General features: G+C 34.6%; 1 protein-coding gene across 5 annotated transcripts in view; it reads right to left on the bottom strand.

The window, feature by feature from the left end:
- The window catches only part of PDE4D (phosphodiesterase 4D), a 624,128-nt gene that overhangs the window by 284,359 nt on the left and 327,458 nt on the right, over nucleotides 1-12,311 (bottom strand). The gene's annotated exons all lie outside the window — the stretch shown is intronic.

Raw genomic sequence — 12,311 nt, 5'->3', positions numbered from 1 at the left:
GTGTCCTACTACTTCTGCAGAAGGTTTGGTTTTATTTTTGCATTTAAATACAACCATGATAGAAAGCAGATACTGAGAGTTACAAATAGTGAGAATGAAAATTATTTTTTTTCACTAAGAACTTGCAAAACAAAGTATATAATTGTGTTCAATAAAGAGAAATAGTCAGTATAACTTTTAAAAGGATCAGGTAAACTGTTACAACTGTTATGTGCATGCTTTATGTAAAAAGCACTGCTCCTCCCCCTCCCCATTACTTTGGGAATTTATACAAGAGACATTTGAAAATAATAAACAATAAACTTTGAAAACTGCAAGGTTGTGTGATTAATCTGAATGTGAAAACCATTACATCTAACTCATCCAGTTGTCTATCGCTTTCTCTAGGGTAGATCCACTTATTATGAAATATTAACACCACCAAATGCTACACAAATCTGCACCATCATTATTATTTCATATTGCACTTACCTAACTGCATCCTTGCCCGATCATCCATGGGCACTGACATTTTCAACAACAGATTTACTTAATGTCTTTTACTATCTTGAGAAAGAGCTTCTCAACAGTGACCTGGCACCTAACACATCTGAAATCCACTAACAAGACTATTCAGCATCTATATGCTAGTTTATCTGGTTTTGTCTAGCATTAAGTTCAGCACAAAGCATAGCACCCATTGACTCAACTAATTTTATTCAGAAGCAGAGTTGCAGAAGGAGAATGGGCCTGTATGAAGTTATTACATAGCATTACAAACCAGTTAAAGAACACACCAACAAAGTGGAATACACAATATATGCGCTTTCCAGAGCAGGGATAAATTAAAGCCAGAGACTTTAACCAGTAAAGAATTTTTGTTACATTTCCAGTATAGGTTGACTTGTGAAATTCTTCCAGTTCAAGCTCATAATAGTTTGCTAATCAGCTCATCTTGAAAAAAAAAAATGCAACAGCTAAAAATATTTAGTGATATTAACTTTAGTGGCATAATTTTTTTTGACCGGATAAGGATTTTGGTAAGTCAGTTCCAATTCAGGTTCAACCAAGTTCAATTAGTTCAAGCACAATTTCAGTTCAAGAAAAAACAAAGGGGGAAAGGGCAATTCAAAGCAGATTTTGCTTTGATTCCTTCATTCTGCTACAAGGACAGTGCTCTGACCATTAGAATTTAGGCCATAGGAAGGTCTAGCGCCTCTTCCCGATTCTAGATGCAGAATCTAGACTGGACATAAAGAAGCTGGAGGGAGAAAGACAGAGACACAAACAGGAGCCTCCAAGTGATAATAACTCTTCCCTGAGATGGAGGAGTCCCACGTTCCAGTCGCTTCTACAAGGTCTCCTTGAAAATTTTCCACTAAAATTAATTAGGTAATGGATAAAGTATGTTTGTAGCAGGAACCGGATTACCTGGAAGCACTTCTCACTTCCAAATATATAGTCACATTGAAGTATAAAGTGAAGATCTATCCTCTTTCTCTCTCTTACTCATCTTGGGAATCTTGCATTTCTGACTGCCCAATGAAACAACTTAACAGGGAGGAGTGAAAAGTATGTCCTATAAACCTTGTTTTTAATCATCTATTAACAGTGCAGAGTTTCGAACACCTTTCCATTCTGTTCTTTGGGGGTAGGAGAACCAAAGAGAGGGTTATTTACATCTCTATTCCTTAATTTCCACATAGTCTTCCTCTCACAGCACTCAGCTTTTCAATTACTAATGACACCAGAATCTTCACTTCAGAATTGGCTACGGTACATGTCTCTTAAACTGAAGTCCTACAGAGTATTTTCTTTGCCTCTTGTCATAATTGCAAATGCACTAGCAGACACCAGAGGAAGAGTTTACCTTGTGACATTTCTGGTCGTGATCATACAATAGTTTGGGTTGGAAAGGACCTTTAAAGGTCATCTAGTCCAGCCCCCCCTGCAATGAGTCTTCAACTAGATCAGGTTGCTCAGAGCCTCGTCGAACCTGGACTGTTTCCAGGGATGAGGCACCTACCACCTCTCTGGGCAACCTGTGCCAGTGCTTCACCACCCTCAGCGTAAAGAATTTCTTCCTTATATCTAGTCTGAATCTACCTTCTTGTAGTTTGAAGCCATTATCCCTCATTCTACGAGAACAGGCCCTGCTAAATGATGACAGCACTGAGAGAGGTAAGGACTGCTGTTCTACCAGTGTCAGATTTTTGATACAAAAATCAACAAAACCAATTAAAATATATAATACAAACCATACAGGTCACAAGAACAAACTGCACGGGGGACACACAGAGCTACCATTTGTATGCTAAGAAGGTGCACAGATTTTCTAGAGATCAGTTTAACTTATTAAATCTTTTGATATTTACAAAAAGGAGCAAAAAAAAGTAATTGAATCAAATATTTTGGTAACAATACAATAACATACAGGGCAAAACATGTATCTTGGAAGGTAAAGCTGATGCTTAAAGAAATGCTGAAAAGCCAGCTCTTAATAACAGTACACAGAATTTCATCAGTGTTACTGCTAGAAATTGATAATGATTTGGTAGCTAGAAATTGATAATTGATAATGGTAGCTTTTTTTAAGATGCTATGCAAGATGAGCTGATGACAGCAACCCGTAAATTCTAGGCAAGTACCAACAAAAAACCTTATCAAACTTGGTAATTCTATAAAAAGTATCAACATGCCCTCCGAGAAATGAATGGTTCTGCAGCCTGAAATATTCTTTCAGTGACAAGGAGGGTTCATTGAGACCAAGCCTGTGGTATGTGATATAGGCTAATGCAAGAAACATGTTGGTAACATAAATGTTGTGCAGACAGGTAATTTCAGCCTTCAGCAAGAAGGCTGAAGTAAAAATTCTTTTAAAGGAAAAGGAAATAATCAAAACATGGCGGCTTTGCATGCATTTTTTTCAAAATCAGTAAAGAGATTACCCAAACCAGAAGGAAATAACTGAATAAAAATTAACAGTCACTTACATGTTAATATTGATTTATCTGCAATACTATGAAAATGTAATGCATGGGTGTGAAAATTACCCATACTTGGGATTAATTTTTATATTTTGTGTGTTAGGATCCCTTTATTATTTATAAATTCTACATGAAAACCATACAGATTAAAAAATCAACTTGATTAATGAAGTGGTAAGAAATGCATCCCAGTGCATGCATTTAAAGAAAATCATCCAAGTGACAGTCTTTCGTCATACAACTTTTTAGGTCCACAGAAGTTATTGTCAATAATAATAGCATAAAAAGTAAAGCCATAAATTCATCTCATCAGAATCCTCAACAGAGTGAGCAGATAAGCCCGATAAGCTCCTTACCACATTTTAGACCACTTTGCTCACAGACAGGTGTTACATTAGTGTGCGTCAAGCCAAGTAACTTAGCTTTTTGTCCTGTCTGCTTCCTTTACCATCCACCCTGCATGGAAATTAGCTCACCATTGGACACCCTTCTGGAGTAAGCAAACTACTCGTTCAGAGAGGAAAACCTATGCAACTTTAGAAGCACTTTGCTACAAGCTGTCCAGATAACAGTAGGTCTATTTGTCTCTGTTCTTCCTATACAGTCCTGATGCATCCCTACAGGCCTCCCACCCTCAGACATCTTCATGACAAATCATAAGGCAAGCAACATGCATTCTGGTGTCATGCTATAGAAACGCCATTCCAGTGGGCTCTGACAGAGCCTCACATGATTTCAGGCACTTTGAACTGAAAAATGACAGAGAAAAATTGTTTCTGTGTAACCAGAGGAGGTCTAAATGAGTGCTGTGCAGCGTGGATACAACCCATTCCACATAACTTGCCCTCAGGGCTTGGGAGTTTAGAGCCATAATTATTTCATTGAAATTAATACTAAAAGAAAAAACTTCAAAAACCATATAGGTCACTTCTGAACAACAATCGTGAATTAGGTAATGTTGCTAAGAGCTTGTGGCTATCCCTCAGGAAGAAAAAGACCTTCTTTATCAAGTATATTTTTGTTCTGAAAAAGATATGCTGAACTCTAAATGTAATTTGAGCAGAACATTCTCCATCCAAGCCCCAGCCCTTTTTGAAGTCCAAAGAATCTTCAGGTCAAGAACTTTGAAAAGTTAATATTTCATGCGTCTTCTATTAACTTCTTAGTTTGTTCTGTTTCACTCTTTTTTCCCCTTCAATTAGAGCAAGAAATGGTTTCAGGTAATCTTGTTCTAAAATGTAAAATCTACTCAGTTGTATCAAAAATAATTATTGTTTCTCATCTCACTTGGTAAACATCAGTTCTCACTATACTTTTCCTGTGCCATTTATTTCTTATAGTTGACATAAAAAGATCCTTAAAGTTATAGAGTTAAACTGGAATAGATGGAGTGGTGTGGAAAGGAATGCCAGTACATCTCAGGGAGATTAAACTCCCTTTTTGTCTCATTTGGAGACCTGCTCTCCTTGACTCTACCGATTGGTGATGCCTGAAGAAAAATAACTGTCCTGCATAGCAACATATCTCTCTAGATTAGGCAGCACTGGTTATGCTCAGAGACTCATCTCTTCCCTATTGCATCAGATAAGATTCAGATGTCTTAAAGATCATTCCACAAACGTAAACAGAAATTTTACATGTATGCAAAATAAATGTAAATAGGAACTGCAGATCATTGTTCTCTCTTTTCCCATTTGACCCCTTTCCCTGGCCACTTTTTGATCCACAAATCTTCTTTTTTCTTAAGAAAAAGGGAAGTAGAAAAAACTCATATTTATCAAGTCATTTCGCATCCTATGTCCTAGCTATCTAATTTATGGTTAGCAGCAGAGCTTGAGCTCTCTGTAAGGAGTAGTGTTATTCAAGACATTGCTATGGAATATGTGTCTGACACTGCATTAGCAGTTTGCATGTATACCTGCTGTGAAACAGGAAGTGATTTCAGCTAACCACAAATTCTAAAATTTTACCTCAGTGAAAATACTACGTATGACTGAAATTCCCAGAAACAGTTTGGCTGAAGTTGTTTAAGAAAACAAATTATCTGTTTTCACAACTGTAAAACTGAAACACTGAGAAAAAGATGACAGTTTTTTATTTATACAGTGGTAACAAACTGAAGTCAGATTAAATACGCTTCCAGTGTATAGTCATGACATGCAATATTATGGAGATTATTGTGTATTATTTTTAGTCATACTCTGTTTCAAATAGAACATAGTTCAGAGTATTGAATCTTAAATGACAAGGTAGAATGACATTTTACTCATTCATACTTCAAAAAAAACAGAGAAATTCAATCTATTCCAGTAAATATTAGTTGCTGTAGCAAGATACAATATTATATTCATTCTGGAAGAAGAAGCTTAAAGTGAAACAAAGCATAAGATTTAAGATAATTCTATTTATGTAAGTACTTTGTCTTCCATTTAATAAGTGAGGCTAAAATAGGGATTATTAATTTTGTGCACAACTTATCTGATAAAAATGGTTTCTACCTTCAGTTCTTTTTTCCCAAACCTGGATACAGTAAGAATGTTGTGAAGATGGCATGTAAGCCTACAAGATGGAGTTAACAGAATACTGTTTTCTAGCAGCCCATACTTCTGCTAATTGAAAAAGAGACTGATGACTTCTGGGAAGACTTCTATTCTTTCCTTTACAAAATGATGTTGACTTGAGTATTCAAAAAGTAGCTGAGAGTCTTACATGAGAAAACACATGAGAACAAAAAAAAGACATGGAGTGAAAACACATGAGAAAAAAACTGAAGAATATCAACATGAAAAGATTCATAAGAAAGGCATAAGGATTCACTAGGAATAACTTTTTAATCATGAAGTATGCCTTTACTATGTACACTGGAAACTCAAGCTATACTCCATTGATATCAGCTTTACCTTCTCCACGGGGCTGTGGAGAAAAGGTAGCCTATAACATGTCTGGAGTTTTGCCATGCATCAAAAAACCACCCTTTTCCACCACTCCCCTTACATCTGCTATTGCTTTCATTTCATTTGCTACTGATTTGCATATTAGCCTGGTGAAGATGGCTTCTATGTATACTGCCAAACATTCTAAGTACTCTGAACACAACAATATTTTGTAAAAGGAATGGTAGCTACCTGAATTGAACAATGTAGAAATTATTTACAAAAGGAAGTGGAGAAAAAGGATTCTTTGTTGACAATTCTTATGGAATCTTACTTAGACGTGCTTTTTTTTTGACACTTTCCTGAATAGATGGTATCTTTTCTTGTATGGGGAAGGGGAAGTGGTAGAATGGGACACATGAAAAATAAGGGACAATGCTTTGAGACATTTTTTCCTGAAATGTCATTCTCCTAACATATCTTATTTTTCTATCAAGTACACTTTTCTGATGTCCTCAAATACACAGTTCAGTCAACTGAATTTCTGTTTGTGATGTATAATATGGTTTAGAACATTTAAAGCATGTTTTTAATCATGTCATAAAAGCTTCTTAAGGCTTTAAGTTGTAGATCACCCTATCATAATAATTAATAAGCAGATACTTGTTTTGTCTAGAGCTGCTTATTCATGGAAAATATTTCTTTTTATTTTTGAGATGGGAATAGATATACTGTAATTCCCTTGCTTTTAAGAAATTAAAATAAGAGAAAATTTAGACTATTTTCTATGTGAGGATTCCTGAAACTTATCCAGATGATTAAAGATTCTCCTTAATGAATTTTCATATTAAACAATCCAGATCCTCCAGCGTTCTGCCAAATTTGAACTTTTGATATAGCTTTTCTGAGAAAAAAACCCTGAACCACATTATTATAATTTCTTTCTGAAACCAGGATATTAAGTTAGATATTTGAGAGGTAATGTACACTAAGGAATGAAAACATTTTTTATTTGCCTTGATTTGCCTTGGTTTTGTTGGTTTTAATTTTATTTATGAGTAAAGAATTTCTGTCTGTTTGTAACGTAGTCATCAATAAATGTATTATGTCAAAACCTTCAGGGCCTGCAAAATCAAATAATTTCAATATTTAGATTATGTCATTAAAAGGGTTAGCAATTACGAAAGTAACATAAGTAGTGTTGAGTCATTGAACTTGTCTTTCCCTTGTGGTCAGCTTATCCTCATTGGCATCAACAGACTTTCTATTTTTTTTCTTAGTTTCAACAAGTTTCAGGACACCACATTCCCCCCTAATGAACTACCGCAACATCTGATTATCTGAATCTTCTCTATAGAAATAGCATCCTACCACTGAGTCGTGTGAAAGTGTCCCTAGTTCACTCCTACAGCCTACTGCTTTTAAGAAAACCATGAATAAAAATACTAAGTGAAAAGCTAGAATTCTAGTAGCGTTTTACTTGCGAAATAATACTTACCTTCTGACAGTCCTTTGTTGTTTTCTCTTACTATTTGCTTATCTGCCTTAAGATTCTTTTACTGATACCCATGTTTTCCATTTTAAATAGTAAATTCCCAAGTGACATTATAACAAAGATCATCTACGTGAGTCCACGTACTACTTTGTCTGGAAAATAATATTAAGATTGGTGAGAGCAACTTTAGTAAGCACATGTGATTTTATCTCATTTTCTGTTTTTCTTGATGTCTAGTAATTCTGCCCTTCAAAACTTCTTTAAAAAAAAAAAAAATATATATATGTATATATTTATATAAAAAGGCAGTGGTACCTACCTAGATCAATTCCAGTCTCTTTAAGTACAAGTAACACATTTACTATTATGCTATTCCTGATTTTATAATCTTATTAACAATCCCTACTACAAGACTGAGATTTCCTGTACCAGTTCTTTCAAAGTTCTTGAACAAAGATCATCCAGTCCCCATAGCTTAAGAGCATTAATGCCTGAGATTTGCTTCCATATCAATTATAGCAATTTAGATTTACATACCTTTGTTCATATCATGCCTATCCTGATGCTTAATATAATTTTCCTGATTAACACTAAAACAAAGGAAGGTTTTCCACCATTTTCTGTAATTCCAAAACCAACCCTACAGCACAAGTCTATTTTGCTGCTTCTCTGTTTTCATTGTTTTTAGAGTTTCTGCACCATTTATTTTCTGATGGTTCACTGAGTATTTGATAAAGAAATTGATCAGGTTTATCTTGTCAGACTATCCAATCCTTACCATAGTTTACAGATTATTTTGCAACACAAAAATGGGAAGTTTAAGTTTCTCGTAATACCATAATTACTGTTACTATTTTTTTTTAATAAAGTTGGGATGTTTCTATCCAAATCCAAGCACTCTTGCAGAAGAGCCCCCTGTACCAGGTATCATTCACCCGAAACAATTCTTTTGCATCTATGCAACACCTTCCTTTTCATTTCCATAATATTTTTTTCAATTCATAGAACTGTAATTCCCCTTCCCCTACCAGTAGGTGTGCAGATCCCATAGAGCTAATTTCTGCAAACGAACATTGAAGTTATTTTCTAATTGCCTTTCACAGATGCCTTTAGAACCAGCCCACCAAGCCCCAGGAGTCTGCAGAGCAGGTGTATGATGCACAAACTGCACAATGCTCTCCTCCTACCTTTACACACATGTTCTTATGAATAATATTTTGTTGTTTGGTAGAGCAGGAGTTATCATGGTAATTACCTATTGTACACAAATACTTTTTTTATTTTTTGTCAGATACACACAAAATGTGAACATGCAGTTGTATATCCCTGTCTGGCAATTTCTAGCATTAAGTGACAACTTGTATTCTAACAAAAATACATATATTTGTAACTTGGATTAGAGTACAAGAACTAAAACTCATCATTAAAAAGACATTTGCAGCCAAGTGTCTGCTTCTTAAGAAAGAAGTGGTTAAGACCTAGTCCCTAAACTTCTCTATTTTCTCAGAATTTAAGGAAACCACATAATTTAAATTGCAGAGCGTCCAAATGAAAGCTAATTCAGATAGCAGTTCTGTCTCCCAGCTGCAGATGGTAGGAAAAAATGTAGACCTTTTATAGCATTAAGAGATTCCTACTGTCCCAGAAATAGTATACAGATGTTACTCTAATATATAATGCTGGATGAAAATATTTTTGTTTGTGCATATGTAGCTGGAATGTGTATGGACAAGTATTCAGCAATAAGTAAACAATATTTTATAGAAACATAGAACTACAGATGCTTAGGGTAACTAAGAAACATAAAAGAGCAGAGATCTTTATCTCAATTGGTTTACAGTCCTAAATAAAGTAGAAAACAGTGGGAAATTATTCATTACATAGAGAAGTAGACTAAAATGTTCTTAACAGAAGCAGAATAATAAGCTGATTATAAAGTACTTAATGAGATTTATTACATGAATATGGGCCAATATTCCCTGTATACAAAGCCATTCTTGGTTTCTTTTTAATTTATTATTTAGAGGAGTACAATAAAGAGCAAACATGTGACAATCTAAGTAGCAAACCTCTCTGGTTTGCAGACTGAAGTACAAATTTGCATGAGTTTATAGCAGTTTCTTCTAAAGACTGAAGTCCAAATCCTACTGCATTTACATCACTGAAAATGCTGAGTAACCCAGTGCCATCCATGATGTAAACCTCTACCAGCGTGATTGTGAACAAACTGAGAAGTCCTAAAAAGCCTCACTGATTATTTCCTCCAGTATATATAATGTGAGAAATAGAAGTCTTCCCTCACAACATATCTCAGACTGTGAAAAGTATAATGCTTACAAACTGGAGAATCAGCTTTTATGAAGCACACAAAACATAAACTATGCTTTTTTCCTTATATGCTTCCGACGTTTTTGAAAAAGAGACTCCTAAATTGGGTATCTCTGAGACAGCAACAACTTTAGCTGCTTTAGACAACTCTACTACAGACTGGTTCCTTGTCAGGCTACTGAAACATTCTTCAGAGAATTCCCTCTGTTTGGCAAATTATTTAAGCAAGATTAGACAGTGAGACACAATGGGACTCATACTCTTCAAGTTAGATGTACATTTGATATCTTTGCAGGATCAGCTGAATCTATGCCTAGTTCCCCATTAATCCTGGAGACTGATAGCAAGGTGTTGCACTATTTTGTATACTTACATGCTAAATATTAGATCTAGTCAGGGAAAGGAAGAGCTTACTTTTCAGCTCTATTAAAATATCCCTGCAAATATAAGTCACCTTGTGACATTAAAAACAAACCAAATAGATCTTTTTCTGGTATTTTATTATTGAAAATGCTACAGATCCAATTAGAAGATTAGGTCTCCAAAGTCAAGCCCTCTGATCGCTAGCTACTAACACTTGGGAAATTTGGAAAGTGGTCAGGACATAATTTGGTTTTACTTTTTTTCACCAGCATAACCCATGATAAACACAGAAACTTTTTAGCACTACTGAAAGCCAAGGCAGTACCCTTTTAAGTAGAAAACACTTATTTCTCATGCTATACCTGGGCCACAGTGACTGCACTGCTCTTGCTATTCATCTAGAACTACATATATGAAAATAGATTATTTGCAATCCCTCAATAATAACTATCGAGTGAAATGTAGACAAAATCTAAGAGAACTTATTAGAAAGGTTAATCAAGAAAATGGACAAATTTGAAAGTTGTTTTTCCCCTAAATGTTCATTTTACAGATTTCTTCCTTTAACTAAGGTTACTAGAATACTATTATTTCCTGATAGTCTGATAAGTATCCATAGTTCCTCTAAAAACAAGTTTTAAAAGCTCTTACTTGTGTCAGCCTTCATAAGAAATTCTCAAAAAAAGTTTCTTAAAGGATAAATTAGCTAAAATAAAGGAGAAATAGAGCATACTTCCAAAGTTTGTTTTGCTGATGTTCCCTATTTTCAAAATTGTGCAGGTAATTTTTGATAATTCAATGAAACAAAAATATCTGTCTGTATAAATCCTTAATATTTTCCTTGGAAAAAACATGTATTTCCTGTGGTTTTCTGAGAAGATTGTGATTTTTTCACTCTATAGCTTGAAAGTTTGTGTGTGTGAAGAAACAGATGTTTATTAGTAACCATAGGCCACACACTGATTTTTTGAGTAAACGACCTTGTCTCTAAAGAAGGACAGTAGCCTTGATATGTTTACATTCCTAAATATTCTCCCTCAGTTAATGTAGATAACTGGGGACAGAACCATCTCACTACCCCCTACAGAATGATAGTATAGCTATACTCATAATTTCTTACTGCCCTCATGATTTGCATTTTAAAATAATGAAATCTGCTCTGTACCCAGGGTATTTCTTGTGTGGATTAGGTAGATAACTTGTTGTGGAAATGACCTTTAGGACCTTAAATATAAGGCAGAAGTATAATAACTGTGACTTATATCTCCCTATTACAATACCAAGCTAAAACTGAAAAGCTACTGAATTTCTTCACAAAATACTGTTTTAGTTAACTAAATAAACCTGTTATCAAAATGCAATACATCATTTCAAACAAAGCCTGATGCCAGCATCTGACTACCTTGTATCTTTTCACAATGACTCAAATTAGGGTATTTTTTCAGGTATTAACTTTAAACTTGTTCCATTATTGGACTAAACATAAAATTGTTGCTGGACCATTTTCTACTATTTATTGTTATACTTTACTACTACTTCATCCAGAAGATTTCTCACTCTCTAGAAAATATTCTGTTAAGGAACGAATGCATGAATTTCTTGGTAATGAAATGATTCATCTTGCATTTGACACGGGTCAACCAAAAACCTTCTGTATTATTTTATGGATCTTTGTTATGAGGAACACAAGTTTACAATTTACAAGAAGGCTCAGAAAACCTCCAGTTATCTCAAGTGATGTTAGGTTGCAAAAACATTGGGGAAAAGAGTTCTAAACACTCATTTAAATCAATGTTTAAATTCTAAAAGGTAAAACTTCAAGTAATAGACATCTTTAGGGTTTTTTTGGTTATTTGTAAACTGTATGATTGTAAATTGTATGATCATAAATTGTATGATCTTCTTAGAAAACTGATGATCTTTTCAAAAAACTAATGTAAGCTCTTATTTTCCAAGGAAAAAATTCAAGGGCAAACCTAGATTTTTCAAAACTATCAGAATAACAGAATTGCCTAAATTAAGATTTGAACATCTGAATTTGTCCTCTAGAGGGCTGGATTTACAGTGGCTCCACTGAATGAACAGAAATTTGGAAAGCTGAACACTTGAAAAATCAGGCAGTTTCTGACCTTTTCTTTCCTATCACATACAGGTTTTTTCTGTACTTTGCTTTTTCCGTGACATCTAGCTTCAATATTGCCATTTCCTTTTGCTCATGAGAGATCATTAATGAATTAAAGAAGAACCAAACCATGGTATAAACAAAACCAACACTGTTGTTTTCCG

The sequence above is a fragment of the Rissa tridactyla genome, chromosome Z (assembly GCF_028500815.1).
Source record: "Rissa tridactyla isolate bRisTri1 chromosome Z, bRisTri1.patW.cur.20221130, whole genome shotgun sequence".
Lineage (NCBI taxonomy): Eukaryota > Metazoa > Chordata > Aves > Charadriiformes > Laridae > Rissa > Rissa tridactyla.
This window is presented reverse-complemented; position numbering and strand designations above follow the sequence as displayed.